At 34.3% G+C, this 20,865-nt stretch overlaps 26 non-coding genes across 26 annotated transcripts; all 26 read right to left on the bottom strand.

Moving 5' to 3' along the window:
• Positions 1-576: 576 nt before the first annotated feature.
• Positions 577-659, bottom strand: TRNAL-CAG (transfer RNA leucine (anticodon CAG)). The gene has a single exon. It is a non-coding gene; the product is annotated as a tRNA-Leu (tRNA).
• Positions 660-1,337: 678 nt separating this feature from the next.
• Positions 1,338-1,420, bottom strand: TRNAL-CAG (transfer RNA leucine (anticodon CAG)). The gene has a single exon. It is a non-coding gene; the product is annotated as a tRNA-Leu (tRNA).
• Positions 1,421-2,098: 678 nt separating this feature from the next.
• On the bottom strand, positions 2,099-2,181 carry TRNAL-CAG (transfer RNA leucine (anticodon CAG)). Its single transcript has one exon. It is a non-coding gene; the product is annotated as a tRNA-Leu (tRNA).
• Positions 2,182-2,859: 678 nt separating this feature from the next.
• TRNAL-CAG (transfer RNA leucine (anticodon CAG)) lies at positions 2,860-2,942 on the bottom strand. The gene has a single exon. It is a non-coding gene; the product is annotated as a tRNA-Leu (tRNA).
• Positions 2,943-3,620: 678 nt separating this feature from the next.
• Positions 3,621-3,703, bottom strand: TRNAL-CAG (transfer RNA leucine (anticodon CAG)). Its single transcript has one exon. It is a non-coding gene; the product is annotated as a tRNA-Leu (tRNA).
• Positions 3,704-4,380: 677 nt separating this feature from the next.
• On the bottom strand, positions 4,381-4,463 carry TRNAL-CAG (transfer RNA leucine (anticodon CAG)). Its single transcript has one exon. It is a non-coding gene; the product is annotated as a tRNA-Leu (tRNA).
• A 656-nt stretch (positions 4,464-5,119) lies between these two features.
• Positions 5,120-5,202, bottom strand: TRNAL-CAG (transfer RNA leucine (anticodon CAG)). The gene has a single exon. It is a non-coding gene; the product is annotated as a tRNA-Leu (tRNA).
• Positions 5,203-5,956: 754 nt separating this feature from the next.
• On the bottom strand, positions 5,957-6,039 carry TRNAL-CAG (transfer RNA leucine (anticodon CAG)). Its single transcript has one exon. It is a non-coding gene; the product is annotated as a tRNA-Leu (tRNA).
• Positions 6,040-6,793: 754 nt separating this feature from the next.
• On the bottom strand, positions 6,794-6,876 carry TRNAL-CAG (transfer RNA leucine (anticodon CAG)). The gene has a single exon. It is a non-coding gene; the product is annotated as a tRNA-Leu (tRNA).
• Positions 6,877-7,554: 678 nt separating this feature from the next.
• TRNAL-CAG (transfer RNA leucine (anticodon CAG)) lies at positions 7,555-7,637 on the bottom strand. The gene has a single exon. It is a non-coding gene; the product is annotated as a tRNA-Leu (tRNA).
• A 678-nt stretch (positions 7,638-8,315) lies between these two features.
• TRNAL-CAG (transfer RNA leucine (anticodon CAG)) lies at positions 8,316-8,398 on the bottom strand. The gene has a single exon. It is a non-coding gene; the product is annotated as a tRNA-Leu (tRNA).
• A 678-nt stretch (positions 8,399-9,076) lies between these two features.
• TRNAL-CAG (transfer RNA leucine (anticodon CAG)) lies at positions 9,077-9,159 on the bottom strand. Its single transcript has one exon. It is a non-coding gene; the product is annotated as a tRNA-Leu (tRNA).
• Positions 9,160-9,837: 678 nt separating this feature from the next.
• TRNAL-CAG (transfer RNA leucine (anticodon CAG)) lies at positions 9,838-9,920 on the bottom strand. Its single transcript has one exon. It is a non-coding gene; the product is annotated as a tRNA-Leu (tRNA).
• A 677-nt stretch (positions 9,921-10,597) lies between these two features.
• TRNAL-CAG (transfer RNA leucine (anticodon CAG)) lies at positions 10,598-10,680 on the bottom strand. Its single transcript has one exon. It is a non-coding gene; the product is annotated as a tRNA-Leu (tRNA).
• Positions 10,681-11,530: 850 nt separating this feature from the next.
• Positions 11,531-11,613, bottom strand: TRNAL-CAG (transfer RNA leucine (anticodon CAG)). Its single transcript has one exon. It is a non-coding gene; the product is annotated as a tRNA-Leu (tRNA).
• Positions 11,614-12,367: 754 nt separating this feature from the next.
• On the bottom strand, positions 12,368-12,450 carry TRNAL-CAG (transfer RNA leucine (anticodon CAG)). The gene has a single exon. It is a non-coding gene; the product is annotated as a tRNA-Leu (tRNA).
• A 754-nt stretch (positions 12,451-13,204) lies between these two features.
• Positions 13,205-13,287, bottom strand: TRNAL-CAG (transfer RNA leucine (anticodon CAG)). The gene has a single exon. It is a non-coding gene; the product is annotated as a tRNA-Leu (tRNA).
• Positions 13,288-13,965: 678 nt separating this feature from the next.
• Positions 13,966-14,048, bottom strand: TRNAL-CAG (transfer RNA leucine (anticodon CAG)). Its single transcript has one exon. It is a non-coding gene; the product is annotated as a tRNA-Leu (tRNA).
• Positions 14,049-14,726: 678 nt separating this feature from the next.
• On the bottom strand, positions 14,727-14,809 carry TRNAL-CAG (transfer RNA leucine (anticodon CAG)). The gene has a single exon. It is a non-coding gene; the product is annotated as a tRNA-Leu (tRNA).
• Positions 14,810-15,486: 677 nt separating this feature from the next.
• Positions 15,487-15,569, bottom strand: TRNAL-CAG (transfer RNA leucine (anticodon CAG)). The gene has a single exon. It is a non-coding gene; the product is annotated as a tRNA-Leu (tRNA).
• An 850-nt stretch (positions 15,570-16,419) lies between these two features.
• TRNAL-CAG (transfer RNA leucine (anticodon CAG)) lies at positions 16,420-16,502 on the bottom strand. The gene has a single exon. It is a non-coding gene; the product is annotated as a tRNA-Leu (tRNA).
• A 754-nt stretch (positions 16,503-17,256) lies between these two features.
• Positions 17,257-17,339, bottom strand: TRNAL-CAG (transfer RNA leucine (anticodon CAG)). Its single transcript has one exon. It is a non-coding gene; the product is annotated as a tRNA-Leu (tRNA).
• Positions 17,340-18,093: 754 nt separating this feature from the next.
• TRNAL-CAG (transfer RNA leucine (anticodon CAG)) lies at positions 18,094-18,176 on the bottom strand. The gene has a single exon. It is a non-coding gene; the product is annotated as a tRNA-Leu (tRNA).
• A 678-nt stretch (positions 18,177-18,854) lies between these two features.
• TRNAL-CAG (transfer RNA leucine (anticodon CAG)) lies at positions 18,855-18,937 on the bottom strand. Its single transcript has one exon. It is a non-coding gene; the product is annotated as a tRNA-Leu (tRNA).
• A 678-nt stretch (positions 18,938-19,615) lies between these two features.
• On the bottom strand, positions 19,616-19,698 carry TRNAL-CAG (transfer RNA leucine (anticodon CAG)). Its single transcript has one exon. It is a non-coding gene; the product is annotated as a tRNA-Leu (tRNA).
• A 678-nt stretch (positions 19,699-20,376) lies between these two features.
• TRNAL-CAG (transfer RNA leucine (anticodon CAG)) lies at positions 20,377-20,459 on the bottom strand. Its single transcript has one exon. It is a non-coding gene; the product is annotated as a tRNA-Leu (tRNA).
• Between the last annotated feature and the right edge of the window lie 406 nt (positions 20,460-20,865).

Raw genomic sequence — 20,865 nt, 5'->3', positions numbered from 1 at the left:
TTCAGGGTTGGAATCCAAGTGTCTAGAGTTTGTTCTCTAATGGATTTTAACTCAGCAATGAAATGAAATTTGTGAATCTTGCACAAACTGGCTACTTAATTTAGCTCATGGGTTTGATTGGATGCCATTGTAGTGGACCCCAGTGGGGTTTCTGTTCATGACCATTGGCTGAGAAGAGCAGTTTTCTTAAGCCAAAGATATGGAGCCCTCATTCTGAATTTGTGAGATATTTTATTTTGCTACCTCTGTAAATAAAGAATTGTGGCTCAATTAATAAAAATAATATGATATACACATATGTGGTTGGTTTAAAGCTCTTTTATCCAGGGAGAATACAATCTGATCTTTTATTAAAATAATATGATATAAACATATGTGGTTGGTTTCAAGCTCTTTTATCCAGGGAGAATACAATCTGATCTTTTATTGCAACATGGGAAATAATGAAATAATTGATGCATTTTTTATGTTGTAAATTGAAAGATTTGCAGTGAGTGTTTGTCTAATTCTAAAGTCAATCTTTTCACAAGTAACAAGAAATAGAAACTGTAGAGCAAAGAAGAAAATGATTAACATTGTCAGAAATGGGATTTGAACCCACGCCTCCAGAGGAGACTGCGACCTGAACGCAGCGCCTTAGACCGCTCGGCCATCCTGCCACATGAAACCACTACTTTTTAAAAAGATGTATATTATGAAATAACCCATCTATAGTTACAATGACAATGTTGCTATTAAAACTGTTAATTTAAAAACTAGATATGAATTGCTTTTCTATTCATTTTAAAGAGGTTTCTAGTTGGCTTTATAATAAAAGTAAGTTTTGTTTTCCATGTTCAGGGTTGGAATCCAAGTGTCTAGAGTTTGTTCTCTAATGGATTTTAACTCAGCAATGAAATGAAATTTGTGAATCTTGCACAAACTGGCTACTTAATTTAGCTCATGGGTTTGATTGGATGCCATTGTAGTGGACCCCAGTGGGGTTTCTGTTCATGACCATTGGCTGAGAAGAGCAGTTTTCTTAAGCCAAAGATATGGAGCCCTCATTCTGAATTTGTGAGATATTTTATTTTGCTACCTCTGTAAATAAAGAATTGTGGATCAAATAATAAAAATAATATGATATACACATATGTGGTTGGTTTCAAGCTCTTTTATCCAGGGAGAATACAATCTGATCTTTTATTGCAACATGGGAAATAATGAAATAATTGATGCATTTTTTATGTTGTAAATTGAAAGAGATTTGCAGTGAGTGTTTGTCTAATTCTAAAGTCAATCTTTTCACAAGTAACAAGAAATAGAAACTGTAGAGCAAAGAAGAAAATGAATAACATTGTCAGAAGTGGGATTTGAACCCACGCCTCCAGAGGAGACTGCGACCTGAACGCAGCGCCTTAGACCGCTCGGCCATCCTGACACATGAAACCACAACTTTTTGAAAAGATGTATATTATGAAATAACCCATCTATAGTTACAATGACAATGTTGCTATTAAAACTGTTAATTTAAAAACTAGATATGAATTGCTTTTCCATTCATTTTAAAGAGGTTTCTAGTTGGCTTTACAATAAAAGTAAGTTTTGTTTTAAATGTTCAGGGTTGGAATCCAAGTGTCTAGAGTTTGTTCTCTAATGGATTTTAACTCAGCAATGAAATGAAATTTGTGAATCTTGCACAAACTGGCTACTTAATTTAGCTCATGGGTTTGATTGGATGCCATTGTAGTGGACCCCAGTGGATTTTCTGTTCATGACCATTGGCTGAGAAGAGCAGTTTTCTTAAGCCAAAGATATGGAGCCCTCATTCTGAATTTGTGAGATATTTTATTTTGCTACCTCTGTAAATAAAGAATTATGGATCAAATAATAAAATTAATATGATATACACATATGTGGTTGGTTTCAAGCTCTTTTATCCAGGGAGAATACAATCTGATCTTTTATTGCAACATGGGAAATAATGAAATAATTGATGCATTTTTTATGTTGTAAATTGAAAGAGATTGGCAGTGAGTGTTTGTCTAATTCTAAAGGCAATCTTTTCACAAGTAACAAGAAATAGAAACTGTAGAGCAAAGAAGAAAATGAATAACATTGTCAGAAGTGGGATTTAAACCCACGCCTCCAGAGGAGACTGCAACCTGAACGCAGCGCCTTAGAACGCTCGGCCATCCTGACACATGAAACCACTGCTTTTTGAAAAGATGTATATTATGAAATTACCTATCTATAGTTACAATGACAATGTTGCTATTGAAACTGTTAATTTAAAAACTAGATATGAATTGCTTTTCCATTTATTTTAAAGAGATTTCTAATTGGCTTTACAATAAAAGTAAGTTTTGTTTTCCATGTTCAGGGTTGGAATCCACGTGTCTAGAGTTTGATCTCTAATGGATTTTAACTCAGCAACGAAACGAAATTTGTGAATCTTGCACAAACTGGCTACTTAATTTAGCTCATGGGTTTGATTGGATGCCATTGTAGTGGACCCCAGTGGGGTTTCTGTTCATGACCATTGGCTGAGAAGAGCAGTTTTCTTAAGCCAAAGATATGGAGCCCTCATTCTGAATTTGTGAGATATTTTATTTTGCTACCTCTGTAAATAAAGAATTGTGGATCAAATAATAAAAATAATATGATATACACATATGTGGTTGGTTTCAAGCTCTTTTATCCAGGGAGAATACAATCTGATATTTTATTGCAACATGGGAAATAATGAAATAATTGATGCATTTTTTATGTTGTAAATTGAAAGAGATTTGCAGTGAGTGTTTGTCTAATTCTAAAGTCAATCTTTTCACAAGTAACAAGAAATAGAAACTGTAGAGCAAAGAAGAAAATGAATAACATTGTCAGAAGTGGGATTTGAACCCACGCCTCCAGAGGAGACTGCGACCTGAACGCAGCGCCTTAGACCGCTCGGACATCCTGACACATAAAACCACAACTTTTTGAAAAGATGTATATTATGAAATAACCCATCTATAGTTACAATGACAATGTTGCTATTAAAACTGTTAATTTAAAAACTAGATATGAATTGCTTTTCCATTCATTTTAAAGAGGTTTCTAGTTGGCTTTACAATAAAAGTAAGTTTTGTTTTCCATGTTCAGGGTTGGAATCCAAGTGTCTAGAGTTTGTTCTCTAATGGATTTTAACTCAGCAATGAAATGAAATTTGTGAATCTTGCACAAACTGGCTACTTAATTTAGCTCATGGGTTTGATTGGATGCCATTGTAGTGGACCCCAGTGGATTTTCTGTTCATGACCATTGGCTGAGAAGAGCAGTTTTCTTAAGCCAAAGATATGGAGCCCTCATTCTGAATTTGTGAGATATTTTATTTTGCTACCTCTGTAAATAAAGAATTATGGATCAAATAATAAAATTAATATGATATACACATATGTGGTTGGTTTCAAGCTCTTTTATCCAGGGAGAATACAATCTGATCTTTTATTGCAACATGGGAAATAATGAAATAATTGATGCATTTTTTATGTTGTAAATTGAAAGAGATTGGCAGTGAGTGTTTGTCTAATTCTAAAGGCAATCTTTTCACAAGTAACAAGAAATAGAAACTGTAGAGCAAAGAAGAAAATGAATAACATTGTCAGAAGTGGGATTTAAACCCACGCCTCCAGAGGAGACTGCAACCTGAACGCAGCGCCTTAGAACGCTCGGCCATCCTGACACATGAAACCACTGCTTTTTGAAAAGATGTATATTATGAAATTACCTATCTATAGTTACAATGACAATGTTGCTATTGAAACTGTTAATTTAAAAACTAGATATGAATTGCTTTTCCATTTATTTTAAAGAGATTTCTAATTGGCTTTACAATAAAAGTAAGTTTTGTTTTCCATGTTCAGGGTTGGAATCCACGTGTCTAGAGTTTGATCTCTAATGGATTTTAACTCAGCAACGAAATGAAATTTGTGAATCTTGCACAAACTGGCTACTTAATTTAGCTCATGGGTTTGATTGGATGCCATTGTAGTGGACCCCAGTGGGGTTTCTGTTCATGACCATTGGCTGAGAAGAGCAGTTTTCTTAAGCCAAAGATATGGAGCCCTCATTCTGAATTTGTGAGATATTTTATTTTGCTACCTCTGTAAATAAAGAATTGTGGATCAAATAATAAAAATAATATGATATACACATATGTGGTTGGTTTCAAGCTCTTTTATCCAGGGAGAATACAATCTGATCTTTTATTGCAACATGGGAAATAATGAATAATTGATGCATTTTTTATGTTGTAAATTGAAAGAGATTTGCAGTGAGTGTTTGTCTAATTCTAAAGTCAATCTTTTCACAAGTAACAAGAAATAGAAACTGTAGAGCAAAGAAGAAAATGAATAACATTGTCAGAAGTGGGATTTGAACCCACACCTCCAGAGGAGACTGCGACCTGAACGCAGCGCTTTAGACCACTCGGCCATCCTGACACATGATTTATGTTATGAAATAACCTATCTATAGTTACAATGACAATGTTGCTATTAAAACTGTTAATTTAAAAACTAGATATGAATTGCTTTTCCATTCATTTTAAAGAGGTTTCTAGTTGGCTTTACAATAAAAGTAAGTTTTGTTTTCCATGTTCAGGGTTGGAATCCAAGTGTCTAGAGTTTGTTCTCTAATGGATTTTAACTCAGCAATTAAATGAAATTTGTGAATCTTGCACAAACTGGCTACTTAATTTAGCTCATGGGTTTGATTGGATGCCATTGTAGTGGACCCCAGTGGGGTTTCTGTTCATGACCATTGGCTGAGAAGAGCAGTTTTCTTAAGCCAAAGATATGGAGCCCTCATTCTGAATTTGTGAGATATTTTATTTTGCTACCTCTGTAAATAAAGAATTGTGGATCAAATAATAAAAATAATATGATATACACATATGTGGTTGGTTTCAAGCTCTTTTATCCAGGGAGAATACAATCTGATATTTTATTGCAACATGGGAAATAATAAAATAATTGATGCATTTTTATGTTGTAAATTGAAAGAGATTTGCAGTGAGTGTTTGTCTAATTCTAAAGTCAATCTTTTCACAAGTAACAAGAAATAGAAACTGTAGAGCAAAGAAAAAAATGAATAACATTGTCAGAAGTGGGATTTGAACCCACGCCTCCAGAGGAGACTGCGACCTGAACGCAGTGCCTTAGACCGCTCGGCCATCCTGACACATGAAACCACCACTTTTTGAAAAGATGTATATTATGAAATTACCTATCTATAGTTACAAAGACAATGTTGCTATTGAAACTGTTAATTTAAAAACTAGATATGAATTGCTTTTCCATTCATTTTAAAGAGATTTCTAATTGGCTTTACAATAAAAGTAAGTTTTGTTTTCCATGTTCAGGGTTGGAGTCCAAGTGTCTAGAGTTTGTTCTCTAATGGATTTTAACTCAGCAATGAAATGAAATTTGTGAATCTTGCACAAACTGGCTACTTAATTTAGCTCATGGGTTTGATTGGATGCCATTGTAGTGGAACCCAGTGGGGTTTCTGTTCATGACCATTGGCTGAGAAGAGCAGTTTTCTTAAGCCAAAGATATGGAGCCCTCATTCTGAATTTGTGAGATATTTTATTTTGCTACCTCTGTAAATAAAGAATTGTGGCTCAATTAATAAAAATAATATGATATACACATATGTGGTTGGTTTAAAGCTCTTTTATCCAGGGAGAATACAATCTGATCTTTTATTAAAATAATATGATATAAACATATGTGGTTGGTTTCAAGCTCTTTTATCCAGGGAGAATACAATCTGATCTTTTATTGCAACATGGGAAATAATGAAATAATTGATGCATTTTTTATGTTGTAAATTGAAAGAGATTTGCAGTGAGTGTTTGTCTAATTCTAAAGTCAATCTTTTCACAAGTAACAAGAAATAGAAACTGTAGAGCAAAGAAGAAAATGATTAACATTGTCAGAAATGGGATTTGAACCCACGCCTCCAGATGAGACTGCGACCTGAACACAGCGCCTTAGACCGCTCGGCCATCCTGCCACATGAAACCACTACTTTTTGAAAAGATGTATATTATGAAATAACCCATCTATAGTTACAATGACAATGTTGCTATTAAAACTGTTAATTTAAAAACTAGATATGAATTGTTTTTCTATTCATTTTAAAGAGGTTTCTAGTTGGCATTATAATAAAAGTAAGTTTTGTTTTCCATGTTCAGGGTTGGAATCCAAGTGTCTAGAGTTTGTTCTCTAATGGATTTTAACTCAGCAATGAAATGAAATTTGTGAATCTTGCACAAACTGGCTACTTAATTTAGCTCATGGGTTTGATTGGATGCCATTGTAGTGGACCCCAGTGGGGTTTCTGTTCATGACCATTGGCTGAGAAGAGCAGTTTTCTTAAGCCAAAGATATGGAGCCCTCATTCTGAATTTGTGAGATATTTTATTTTGCTACCTCTGTAAATAAAGAATTGTGGCTCAATTAATAAAAATAATATGATATACACATATGTGGTTGGTTTAAAGCTCTTTTATCCAGGGAGAATACAATCTGATCTTTTATTAAAATAATATGATATAAACATATGTGGTTGGTTTCAAGCTCTTTTATCCAGGGAGAATACAATCTGATCTTTTATTGCAACATGGGAAATAATGAAATAATTGATGCATTTTTTATGTTGTAAATTGAAAGAGATTTGCAGTGAGTGTTTGTCTAATTCTAAAGTCAATCTTTTCACAAGTAACAAGAAATAGAAACTGTAGAGCAAAGAAGAAAATGATTAACATTGTCAGAAATGGGATTTGAACCCACGCCTCCAGAGGAGACTGCGACCTGAACGCAGCGCCTTAGACCGCTCGGCCATCCTGCCACATGAAACCACTACTTTTTAAAAAGATGTATATTATGAAATAACCCATCTATAGTTACAATGACAATGTTGCTATTAAAACTGTTAATTTAAAAACTAGATATGAATTGCTTTTCTATTCATTTTAAAGAGGTTTCTAGTTGGCTTTATAATAAAAGTAAGTTTTGTTTTCCATGTTCAGGGTTGGAATCCAAGTGTCTAGAGTTTGTTCTCTAATGGATTTTAACTCAGCAATGAAATGAAATTTGTGAATCTTGCACAAACTGGCTACTTAATTTAGCTCATGGGTTTGATTGGATGCCATTGTAGTGGACCCCAGTGGGGTTTCTGTTCATGACCATTGGCTGAGAAGAGCAGTTTTCTTAAGCCAAAGATATGGAGCCCTCATTCTGAATTTGTGAGATATTTTATTTTGCTACCTCTGTAAATAAAGAATTGTGGATCAAATAATAAAAATAATATGATATACACATATGTGGTTGGTTTCAAGCTCTTTTATCCAGGGAGAATACAATCTGATCTTTTATTGCAACATGGGAAATAATGAAATAATTGATGCATTTTTTATGTTGTAAATTGAAAGAGATTTGCAGTGAGTGTTTGTCTAATTCTAAAGTCAATCTTTTCACAAGTAACAAGAAATAGAAACTGTAGAGCAAAGAAGAAAATGAATAACATTGTCAGAAGTGGGATTTGAACCCACGCCTCCAGAGGAGACTGCGACCTGAACGCAGCGCCTTAGACCGCTCGGCCATCCTGACACATGAAACCACAACTTTTTGAAAAGATGTATATTATGAAATAACCCATCTATAGTTACAATGACAATGTTGCTATTAAAACTGTTAATTTAAAAACTAGATATGAATTGCTTTTCCATTCATTTTAAAGAGGTTTCTAGTTGGCTTTACAATAAAAGTAAGTTTTGTTTTAAATGTTCAGGGTTGGAATCCAAGTGTCTAGAGTTTGTTCTCTAATGGATTTTAACTCAGCAATGAAATGAAATTTGTGAATCTTGCACAAACTGGCTACTTAATTTAGCTCATGGGTTTGATTGGATGCCATTGTAGTGGACCCCAGTGGATTTTCTGTTCATGACCATTGGCTGAGAAGAGCAGTTTTCTTAAGCCAAAGATATGGAGCCCTCATTCTGAATTTGTGAGATATTTTATTTTGCTACCTCTGTAAATAAAGAATTATGGATCAAATAATAAAATTAATATGATATACACATATGTGGTTGGTTTCAAGCTCTTTTATCCAGGGAGAATACAATCTGATCTTTTATTGCAACATGGGAAATAATGAAATAATTGATGCATTTTTTATGTTGTAAATTGAAAGAGATTGGCAGTGAGTGTTTGTCTAATTCTAAAGGCAATCTTTTCACAAGTAACAAGAAATAGAAACTGTAGAGCAAAGAAGAAAATGAATAACATTGTCAGAAGTGGGATTTAAACCCACGCCTCCAGAGGAGACTGCAACCTGAACGCAGCGCCTTAGAACGCTCGGCCATCCTGACACATGAAACCACTGCTTTTTGAAAAGATGTATATTATGAAATTACCTATCTATAGTTACAATGACAATGTTGCTATTGAAACTGTTAATTTAAAAACTAGATATGAATTGCTTTTCCATTTATTTTAAAGAGATTTCTAATTGGCTTTACAATAAAAGTAAGTTTTGTTTTCCATGTTCAGGGTTGGAATCCACGTGTCTAGAGTTTGATCTCTAATGGATTTTAACTCAGCAACGAAACGAAATTTGTGAATCTTGCACAAACTGGCTACTTAATTTAGCTCATGGGTTTGATTGGATGCCATTGTAGTGGACCCCAGTGGGGTTTCTGTTCATGACCATTGGCTGAGAAGAGCAGTTTTCTTAAGCCAAAGATATGGAGCCCTCATTCTGAATTTGTGAGATATTTTATTTTGCTACCTCTGTAAATAAAGAATTGTGGATCAAATAATAAAAATAATATGATATACACATATGTGGTTGGTTTCAAGCTCTTTTATCCAGGGAGAATACAATCTGATATTTTATTGCAACATGGGAAATAATGAAATAATTGATGCATTTTTTATGTTGTAAATTGAAAGAGATTTGCAGTGAGTGTTTGTCTAATTCTAAAGTCAATCTTTTCACAAGTAACAAGAAATAGAAACTGTAGAGCAAAGAAGAAAATGAATAACATTGTCAGAAGTGGGATTTGAACCCACGCCTCCAGAGGAGACTGCGACCTGAACGCAGCGCCTTAGACCGCTCGGACATCCTGACACATAAAACCACAACTTTTTGAAAAGATGTATATTATGAAATAACCCATCTATAGTTACAATGACAATGTTGCTATTAAAACTGTTAATTTAAAAACTAGATATGAATTGCTTTTCCATTCATTTTAAAGAGGTTTCTAGTTGGCTTTACAATAAAAGTAAGTTTTGTTTTCCATGTTCAGGGTTGGAATCCAAGTGTCTAGAGTTTGTTCTCTAATGGATTTTAACTCAGCAATGAAATGAAATTTGTGAATCTTGCACAAACTGGCTACTTAATTTAGCTCATGGGTTTGATTGGATGCCATTGTAGTGGACCCCAGTGGATTTTCTGTTCATGACCATTGGCTGAGAAGAGCAGTTTTCTTAAGCCAAAGATATGGAGCCCTCATTCTGAATTTGTGAGATATTTTATTTTGCTACCTCTGTAAATAAAGAATTATGGATCAAATAATAAAATTAATATGATATACACATATGTGGTTGGTTTCAAGCTCTTTTATCCAGGGAGAATACAATCTGATCTTTTATTGCAACATGGGAAATAATGAAATAATTGATGCATTTTTTATGTTGTAAATTGAAAGAGATTGGCAGTGAGTGTTTGTCTAATTCTAAAGGCAATCTTTTCACAAGTAACAAGAAATAGAAACTGTAGAGCAAAGAAGAAAATGAATAACATTGTCAGAAGTGGGATTTAAACCCACGCCTCCAGAGGAGACTGCAACCTGAACGCAGCGCCTTAGAACGCTCGGCCATCCTGACACATGAAACCACTGCTTTTTGAAAAGATGTATATTATGAAATTACCTATCTATAGTTACAATGACAATGTTGCTATTGAAACTGTTAATTTAAAAACTAGATATGAATTGCTTTTCCATTTATTTTAAAGAGATTTCTAATTGGCTTTACAATAAAAGTAAGTTTTGTTTTCCATGTTCAGGGTTGGAATCCACGTGTCTAGAGTTTGATCTCTAATGGATTTTAACTCAGCAACGAAATGAAATTTGTGAATCTTGCACAAACTGGCTACTTAATTTAGCTCATGGGTTTGATTGGATGCCATTGTAGTGGACCCCAGTGGGGTTTCTGTTCATGACCATTGGCTGAGAAGAGCAGTTTTCTTAAGCCAAAGATATGGAGCCCTCATTCTGAATTTGTGAGATATTTTATTTTGCTACCTCTGTAAATAAAGAATTGTGGATCAAATAATAAAAATAATATGATATACACATATGTGGTTGGTTTCAAGCTCTTTTATCCAGGGAGAATACAATCTGATCTTTTATTGCAACATGGGAAATAATGAATAATTGATGCATTTTTTATGTTGTAAATTGAAAGAGATTTGCAGTGAGTGTTTGTCTAATTCTAAAGTCAATCTTTTCACAAGTAACAAGAAATAGAAACTGTAGAGCAAAGAAGAAAATGAATAACATTGTCAGAAGTGGGATTTGAACCCACACCTCCAGAGGAGACTGCGACCTGAACGCAGCGCTTTAGACCACTCGGCCATCCTGACACATGATTTATGTTATGAAATAACCTATCTATAGTTACAATGACAATGTTGCTATTAAAACTGTTAATTTAAAAACTAGATATGAATTGCTTTTCCATTCATTTTAAAGAGGTTTCTAGTTGGCTTTACAATAAAAGTAAGTTTTGTTTTCCATGTTCAGGGTTGGAATCCAAGTGTCTAGAGTTTGTTCTCTAATGGATTTTAACTCAGCAATTAAATGAAATTTGTGAATCTTGCACAAACTGGCTACTTAATTTAGCTCATGGGTTTGATTGGATGCCATTGTAGTGGACCCCAGTGGGGTTTCTGTTCATGACCATTGGCTGAAAAGAGCAGTTTTCTTAAGCCAAAGATATGGAGCCCTCATTCTGAATTTGTGAGATATTTTATTTTGCTACCTCTGTAAATAAAGAATTGTGGATCAAATAATAAAAATAATATGATATAAACATATTTGGTTGGTTTCAAGCTCTTTTATCCAGGGAGAATACAATCTGATCTTTTATTGCAACATGGGAAATAATGAAATAATCGATGCATTTTTTATGTTGTAAATTGAAAGAGATTTGCAGTGAGTGTTTGTCTAATTCTAAAGGCAATCTTTTCACAAGTAACAAGAAATAGAAACTGTAGAGCAGTGTTTCCCAACCACAGTCCTCAAGGCACACTAACAGCCCTGGTTTTAGTGATATCCAGGCTTGAACACAGGTGACTTAATTAGTACCTCAGTTATTTTGATTCAACCATCTGTGCTGAAGCCTGGATATCACTAAAACCTGCACTGTTGGTGTGCCTTGAGGGCCGCGGTTGGGAATGCCTGCTGTAGAGCAAAGAAGAAAATGAATAACATTGTCATAAGTGGGATTTGAACCCACGCCTCCAGAGGAGACTGCGACCTGAACGCAGTGCCTTAGACCGCTCGGCCATCCTGACACATGAAACCACCACTTTTTGAAAAGATGTATATTATGAAATTACCTATCTATAGTTACAAAGACAATGTTGCTATTGAAACTGTTAATTTAAAAACTAGATATGAATTGCTTTTCCATTCATTTTAAAGAGATTTCTAATTGGCTTTACAATAAAAGTAAGTTTTGTTTTCCATGTTCAGGGTTGGAGTCCAAGTGTCTAGAGTTTGTTCTCTAATGGATTTTAACTCAGCAATGAAATGAAATTTGTGAATCTTGCACAAACTGGCTACTTAATTTAGCTCATGGGTTTGATTGGATGCCATTGTAGTGGAACCCAGTGGGGTTTCTGTTCATGACCATTGGCTGAGAAGAGCAGTTTTCTTAAGCCAAAGATATGGAGCCCTCATTCTGAATTTGTGAGATATTTTATTTTGCTACCTCTGTAAATAAAGAATTGTGGCTCAATTAATAAAAATAATATGATATACACATATGTGGTTGGTTTAAAGCTCTTTTATCCAGGGAGAATACAATCTGATCTTTTATTAAAATAATATGATATAAACATATGTGGTTGGTTTCAAGCTCTTTTATCCAGGGAGAATACAATCTGATCTTTTATTGCAACATGGGAAATAATGAAATAATTGATGCATTTTTTATGTTGTAAATTGAAAGAGATTTGCAGTGAGTGTTTGTCTAATTCTAAAGTCAATCTTTTCACAAGTAACAAGAAATAGAAACTGTAGAGCAAAGAAGAAAATGATTAACATTGTCAGAAATGGGATTTGAACCCACGCCTCCAGATGAGACTGCGACCTGAACACAGCGCCTTAGACCGCTCGGCCATCCTGCCACATGAAACCACTACTTTTTGAAAAGATGTATATTATGAAATAACCCATCTATAGTTACAATGACAATGTTGCTATTAAAACTGTTAATTTAAAAACTAGATATGAATTGTTTTTCTATTCATTTTAAAGAGGTTTCTAGTTGGCATTATAATAAAAGTAAGTTTTGTTTTCCATGTTCAGGGTTGGAATCCAAGTGTCTAGAGTTTGTTCTCTAATGGATTTTAACTCAGCAATGAAATGAAATTTGTGAATCTTGCACAAACTGGCTACTTAATTTAGCTCATGGGTTTGATTGGATGCCATTGTAGTGGACCCCAGTGGGGTTTCTGTTCATGACCATTGGCTGAGAAGAGCAGTTTTCTTAAGCCAAAGATATGGAGCCCTCATTCTGAATTTGTGAGATATTTTATTTTGCTACCTCTGTAAATAAAGAATTGTGGCTCAATTAATAAAAATAATATGATATACACATATGTGGTTGGTTTAAAGCTCTTTTATCCAGGGAGAATACAATCTGATCTTTTATTAAAATAATATGATATAAACATATGTGGTTGGTTTCAAGCTCTTTTATCCAGGGAGAATACAATCTGATCTTTTATTGCAACATGGGAAATAATGAAATAATTGATGCATTTTTTATGTTGTAAATTGAAAGAGATTTGCAGTGAGTGTTTGTCTAATTCTAAAGTCAATCTTTTCACAAGTAACAAGAAATAGAAACTGTAGAGCAAAGAAGAAAATGATTAACATTGTCAGAAATGGGATTTGAACCCACGCCTCCAGAGGAGACTGCGACCTGAACGCAGCGCCTTAGACCGCTCGGCCATCCTGCCACATGAAACCACTACTTTTTAAAAAGATGTATATTATGAAATAACCCATCTATAGTTACAATGACAATGTTGCTATTAAAACTGTTAATTTAAAAACTAGATATGAATTGCTTTTCTATTCATTTTAAAGAGGTTTCTAGTTGGCTTTATAATAAAAGTAAGTTTTGTTTTCCATGTTCAGGGTTGGAATCCAAGTGTCTAGAGTTTGTTCTCTAATGGATTTTAACTCAGCAATGAAATGAAATTTGTGAATCTTGCACAAACTGGCTACTTAATTTAGCTCATGGGTTTGATTGGATGCCATTGTAGTGGACCCCAGTGGGGTTTCTGTTCATGACCATTGGCTGAGAAGAGCAGTTTTCTTAAGCCAAAGATATGGAGCCCTCATTCTGAATTTGTGAGATATTTTATTTTGCTACCTCTGTAAATAAAGAATTGTGGATCAAATAATAAAAATAATATGATATACACATATGTGGTTGGTTTCAAGCTCTTTTATCCAGGGAGAATACAATCTGATCTTTTATTGCAACATGGGAAATAATGAAATAATTGATGCATTTTTTATGTTGTAAATTGAAAGAGATTTGCAGTGAGTGTTTGTCTAATTCTAAAGTCAATCTTTTCACAAGTAACAAGAAATAGAAACTGTAGAGCAAAGAAGAAAATGAATAACATTGTCAGAAGTGGGATTTGAACCCACGCCTCCAGAGGAGACTGCGACCTGAACGCAGCGCCTTAGACCGCTCGGCCATCCTGACACATGAAACCACAACTTTTTGAAAAGATGTATATTATGAAATAACCCATCTATAGTTACAATGACAATGTTGCTATTAAAACTGTTAATTTAAAAACTAGATATGAATTGCTTTTCCATTCATTTTAAAGAGGTTTCTAGTTGGCTTTACAATAAAAGTAAGTTTTGTTTTAAATGTTCAGGGTTGGAATCCAAGTGTCTAGAGTTTGTTCTCTAATGGATTTTAACTCAGCAATGAAATGAAATTTGTGAATCTTGCACAAACTGGCTACTTAATTTAGCTCATGGGTTTGATTGGATGCCATTGTAGTGGACCCCAGTGGATTTTCTGTTCATGACCATTGGCTGAGAAGAGCAGTTTTCTTAAGCCAAAGATATGGAGCCCTCATTCTGAATTTGTGAGATATTTTATTTTGCTACCTCTGTAAATAAAGAATTATGGATCAAATAATAAAATTAATATGATATACACATATGTGGTTGGTTTCAAGCTCTTTTATCCAGGGAGAATACAATCTGATCTTTTATTGCAACATGGGAAATAATGAAATAATTGATGCATTTTTTATGTTGTAAATTGAAAGAGATTGGCAGTGAGTGTTTGTCTAATTCTAAAGGCAATCTTTTCACAAGTAACAAGAAATAGAAACTGTAGAGCAAAGAAGAAAATGAATAACATTGTCAGAAGTGGGATTTAAACCCACGCCTCCAGAGGAGACTGCAACCTGAACGCAGCGCCTTAGAACGCTCGGCCATCCTGACACATGAAACCACTGCTTTTTGAAAAGATGTATATTATGAAATTACCTATCTATAGTTACAATGACAATGTTGCTATTGAAACTGTTAATTTAAAAACTAGATATGAATTGCTTTTCCATTTATTTTAAAGAGATTTCTAATTGGCTTTACAATAAAAGTAAGTTTTGTTTTCCATGTTCAGGGTTGGAATCCACGTGTCTAGAGTTTGATCTCTAATGGATTTTAACTCAGCAACGAAATGAAATTTGTGAATCTTGCACAAACTGGCTACTTAATTTAGCTCATGGGTTTGATTGGATGCCATTGTAGTGGACCCCAGTGGGGTTTCTGTTCATGACCATTGGCTGAGAAGAGCAGTTTTCTTAAGCCAAAGATATGGAGCCCTCATTCTGAATTTGTGAGATATTTTATTTTGCTACCTCTGTAAATAAAGAATTGTGGATCAAATAATAAAAATAATATGATATACACATATGTGGTTGGTTTCAAGCTCTTTTATCCAGGGAGAATACAATCTGATCTTTTATTGCAACATGGGAAATAATGAATAATTGATGCATTTTTTATGTTGTAAATTGAAAGAGATTTGCAGTGAGTGTTTGTCTAATTCTAAAGTCAATCTTTTCACAAGTAACAAGAAATAGAAACTGTAGAGCAAAGAAGAAAATGAATAACATTGTCAGAAGTGGGATTTGAACCCACACCTCCAGAGGAGACTGCGACCTGAACGCAGCGCTTTAGACCACTCGGCCATCCTGACACATGATTTATGTTATGAAATAACCTATCTATAGTTACAATGACAATGTTGCTATTAAAACTGTTAATTTAAAAACTAGATATGAATTGCTTTTCCATTCATTTTAAAGAGGTTTCTAGTTGGCTTTACAATAAAAGTAAGTTTTGTTTTCCATGTTCAGGGTTGGAATCCAAGTGTCTAGAGTTTGTTCTCTAATGGATTTTAACTCAGCAATTAAATGAAATTTGTGAATCTTGCACAAACTGGCTACTTAATTTAGCTCATGGGTTTGATTGGATGCCATTGTAGTGGACCCCAGTGGGGTTTCTGTTCATGACCATTGGCTGAAAAGAGCAGTTTTCTTAAGCCAAAGATATGGAGCCCTCATTCTGAATTTGTGAGATATTTTATTTTGCTACCTCTGTAAATAAAGAATTGTGGATCAAATAATAAAAATAATATGATATAAACATATTTGGTTGGTTTCAAGCTCTTTTATCCAGGGAGAATACAATCTGATCTTTTATTGCAACATGGGAAATAATGAAATAATCGATGCATTTTTTATGTTGTAAATTGAAAGAGATTTGCAGTGAGTGTTTGTCTAATTCTAAAGGCAATCTTTTCACAAGTAACAAGAAATAGAAACTGTAGAGCAGTGTTTCCCAACCACAGTCCTCAAGGCACACTAACAGCCCTGGTTTTAGTGATATCCAGGCTTGAACACAGGTGACTTAATTAGTACCTCAGTTATTTTGATTCAACCATCTGTGCTGAAGCCTGGATATCACTAAAACCTGCACTGTTGGTGTGCCTTGAGGGCCGCGGTTGGGAATGCCTGCTGTAGAGCAAAGAAGAAAATGAATAACATTGTCATAAGTGGGATTTGAACCCACGCCTCCAGAGGAGACTGCGACCTGAACGCAGTGCCTTAGACCGCTCGGCCATCCTGACACATGAAACCACCACTTTTTGAAAAGATGTATATTATGAAATTACCTATCTATAGTTACAAAGACAATGTTGCTATTGAAACTGTTAATTTAAAAACTAGATATGAATTGCTTTTCCATTCATTTTAAAGAGATTTCTAATTGGCTTTACAATAAAAGTAAGTTTTGTTTTCCATGTTCAGGGTTGGAGTCCAAGTGTCTAGAGTTTGTTCTCTAATGGATTTTAACTCAGCAATGAAATGAAATTTGTGAATCTTGCACAAACTGGCTACTTAATTTAGCTCATGGGTTTGATTGGATGCCATTGTAGTGGAACCCAGTGGGGTTTCTGTTCATGACCATTGGCTGAGAAGAGCAGTTTTCTTAAGCCAAAGATATGGAGCCCTCATTCTGAATTTGTGAGATATTTTATTTTGCTACCTCTGTAAATAAAGAATTGTGGCTCAATTAATAAAAATAATATGATATACACATATGTGGTTGGTTTAAAGCTCTTTTATCCAGGGAGAATACAATCTGATCTTTTATTAAAATAATATGATATAAACATATGTGGTTGGTTTCAAGCTCTTTTATCCAGGGAGAATACAATCTGATCTTTTATTGCAACATGGGAAATAATGAAATAATTGATGCATTTTTTATGTTGTAAATTGAAAGAGATTTGCAGTGAGTGTTTGTCTAATTCTAAAGTCAATCTTTTCACAAGTAACAAGAAATAGAAACTGTAGAGCAAAGAAGAAAATGATTAACATTGTCAGAAATGGGATTTGAACCCACGCCTCCAGATGAGACTGCGACCTGAACACAGCGCCTTAGACCGCTCGGCCATCCTGCCACATGAAACCACTACTTTTTGAAAAGATGTATATTATGAAATAACCCATCTATAGTTACAATGACAATGTTGCTATTAAAACTGTTAATTTAAAAACTAGATATGAATTGTTTTTCTATTCATTTTAAAGAGGTTTCTAGTTGGCATTATAATAAAAGTAAGTTTTGTTTTCCATGTTCAGGGTTGGAATCCAAGTGTCTAGAGTTTGTTCTCTAATGGATTTTAACTCAGCAATGAAATGAAATTTGTGAATCTTGCACAAACTGGCTACTTAATTTAGCTCATGGGTTTGATTGGATGCCATTGTAGTGGACCCCAGTGGGGTTTCTGTTCATGACCATTGGCTGAGAAGAGCAGTTTTCTTAAGCCAAAGATATGGAGCCCTCATTCTGAATTTGTGAGATATTTTATTTTGCTACCTCTGTAAATAAAGAATTGTGGCTCAATTAATAAAAATAATATGATATACACATATGTGGTTGGTTTAAAGCTCTTTTATCCAGGGAGAATACAATCTGATCTTTTATTAAAATAATATGATATAAACATATGTGGTTGGTTTCAAGCTCTTTTATCCAGGGAGAATACAATCTGATCTTTTATTGCAACATGGGAAATAATGAAATAATTGATGCATTTTTTATGTTGTAAATTGAAAGAGATTTGCAGTGAGTGTTTGTCTAATTCTAAAGTCAATCTTTTCACAAGTAACAAGAAATAGAAACTGTAGAGCAAAGAAGAAAATGATTAACATTGTCAGAAATGGGATTTGAACCCACGCCTCCAGAGGAGACTGCGACCTGAACGCAGCGCCTTAGACCGCTCGGCCATCCTGCCACATGAAACCACTACTTTTTAAAAAGATGTATATTATGAAATAACCCATCTATAGTTACAATGACAATGTTGCTATTAAAACTGTTAATTTAAAAACTAGATATGAATTGCTTTTCTATTCATTTTAAAGAGGTTTCTAGTTGGCTTTATAATAAAAGTAAGTTTTGTTTTCCATGTTCAGGGTTGGAATCCAAGTGTCTAGAGTTTGTTCTCTAATGGATTTTAACTCAGCAATGAAATGAAATTTGTGAATCTTGCACAAACTGGCTACTTAATTTAGCTCATGGGTTTGATTGGATGCCATTGTAGTGGACCCCAGTGGGGTTTCTGTTCATGACCATTGGCTGAGAAGAGCAGTTTTCTTAAGCCAAAGATATGGAGCCCTCATTCTGAATTTGTGAGATATTTTATTTTGCTACCTCTGTAAATAAAGAATTGTGGATCAAATAATAAAAATAATATGATATACACATATGTGGTTGGTTTCAAGCTCTTTTATCCAGGGAGAATACAATCTGATCTTTTATTGCAACATGGGAAATAATGAAATAATTGATGCATTTTTTATGTTGTAAATTGAAAGAGATTTGCAGTGAGTGTTTGTCTAATTCTAAAGTCAATCTTTTCACAAGTAACAAGAAATAGAAACTGTAGAGCAAAGAAGAAAATGAATAACATTGTCAGAAGTGGGATTTGAACCCACGCCTCCAGAGGAGACTGCGACCTGAACGCAGCGCCTTAGACCGCTCGGCCATCCTGACACATGAAACCACAACTTTTTGAAAAGATGTATATTATGAAATAACCCATCTATAGTTACAATGACAATGTTGCTATTAAAACTGTTAATTTAAAAACTAGATATGAATTGCTTTTCCATTCATTTTAAAGAGGTTTCTAGTTGGCTTTACAATAAAAGTAAGTTTTGTTTTAAATGTTCAGGGTTGGAATCCAAGTGTCTAGAGTTTGTTCTCTAATGGATTTTAACTCAGCAATGAAATGAAATTTGTGAATCTTGCACAAACTGGCTACTTAATTTAGCTCATGGGTTTGATTGGATGCCATTGTAGTGGACCCCAGTGGATTTTCTGTTCATGACCATTGGCTGAGAAGAGCAGTTTTCTTAAGCCAAAGATATGGAGCCCTCATTCTGAATTTGTGAGATATTTTATTTTGCTACCTCTGTAAATAAAGAATTATGGATCAAATAATAAAATTAATATGATATACACATATGTGGTTGGTTTCAAGCTCTTTTATCCAGGGAGAATACAATCTGATCTTTTATTGCAACATGGGAAATAATGAAATAATTGATGCATTTTTTATGTTGTAAATTGAAAGAGATTGGCAGTGAGTGTTTGTCTAATTCTAAAGGCAATCTTTTCACAAGTAACAAGAAATAGAAACTGTAGAGCAAAGAAGAAAATGAATAACATTGTCAGAAGTGGGATTTAAACCCACGCCTCCAGAGGAGACTGCAACCTGAACGCAGCGCCTTAGAACGCTCGGCCATCCTGACACATGAAACCACTGCTTTTTGAAAAGATGTATATTATGAAATTACCTATCTATAGTTACAATGACAATGTTGCTATTGAAACTGTTAATTTTAAAACTAGATATGAATTGCTTTTCCATTTATTTTAAAGAGATTTCTAATTGGCTTTACAATAAAAGTAAGTTTTGTTTTCCATGTTCAGGGTTGGAATCCACGTGTCTAGAGTTTGATCTCTAATGGATTTTAACTCAGCAACGAAACGAAATTTGTGAATCTTGCACAAACTGGCTACTTAATTTAGCTCATGGGTTTGATTGGATGCCATTGTAGTGGACCCCAGTGGGGTTTCTGTTCATGACCATTGGCTGAGAAGAGCAGTTTTCTTAAGCCAAAGATATGGAGCCCTCATTCTGAATTTGTGAGATATTTTATTTTGCTACCTCTGTAAATAAAGAATTGTGGATCAAATAATAAAAATAATATGATATACACATATGTGGTTGGTTTCAAGCTCTTTTATCCAGGGAGAATACAATCTGATATTTTATTGCAACATGGGAAATAATGAAATAATTGATGCATTTTTTATGTTGTAAATTGAAAGAGATTTGCAGTGAGTGTTTGTCTAATTCTAAAGTCAATCTTTTCACAAGTAACAAGAAATAGAAACTGTAGAGCAAAGAAGAAAATGAATAACATTGTCAGAAGTGGGATTTGAACCCACGCCTCCAGAGGAGACTGCGACCTGAACGCAGCGCCTTAGACCGCTCGGACATCCTGACACATAAAACCACAACTTTTTGAAAAGATGTATATTATGAAATAACCCATCTATAGTTACAATGACAATGTTGCTATTAAAACTGTTAATTTAAAAACTAGATATGAATTGCTTTTCCATTCATTTTAAAGAGGTTTCTAGTTGGCTTTACAATAAAAGTAAGTTTTGTTTTCCATGTTCAGGGTTGGAATCCAAGTGTCTAGAGTTTGTTCTCTAATGGATTTTAACTCAGCAATGAAATGAAATTTGTGAATCTTGCACAAACTGGCTACTTAATTTAGCTCATTGGTTTGATTGGATGCCATTGTAGTGGACCCCAGTGGGGTTTCTGTTCATGACCATTGGCTGAGAAGAGCAGTTTTCTTAAGCCAAAGATATGGAGCCCTCATTCTGAATTTGTGAGATAT

This window comes from Pseudophryne corroboree, chromosome 1, assembly GCF_028390025.1.
Source record: "Pseudophryne corroboree isolate aPseCor3 chromosome 1, aPseCor3.hap2, whole genome shotgun sequence".
NCBI lineage: Eukaryota > Metazoa > Chordata > Amphibia > Anura > Myobatrachidae > Pseudophryne > Pseudophryne corroboree.
Note: the sequence above shows the minus strand (reverse complement) of the source record. Positions and strands in the feature narration are given on the sequence as shown.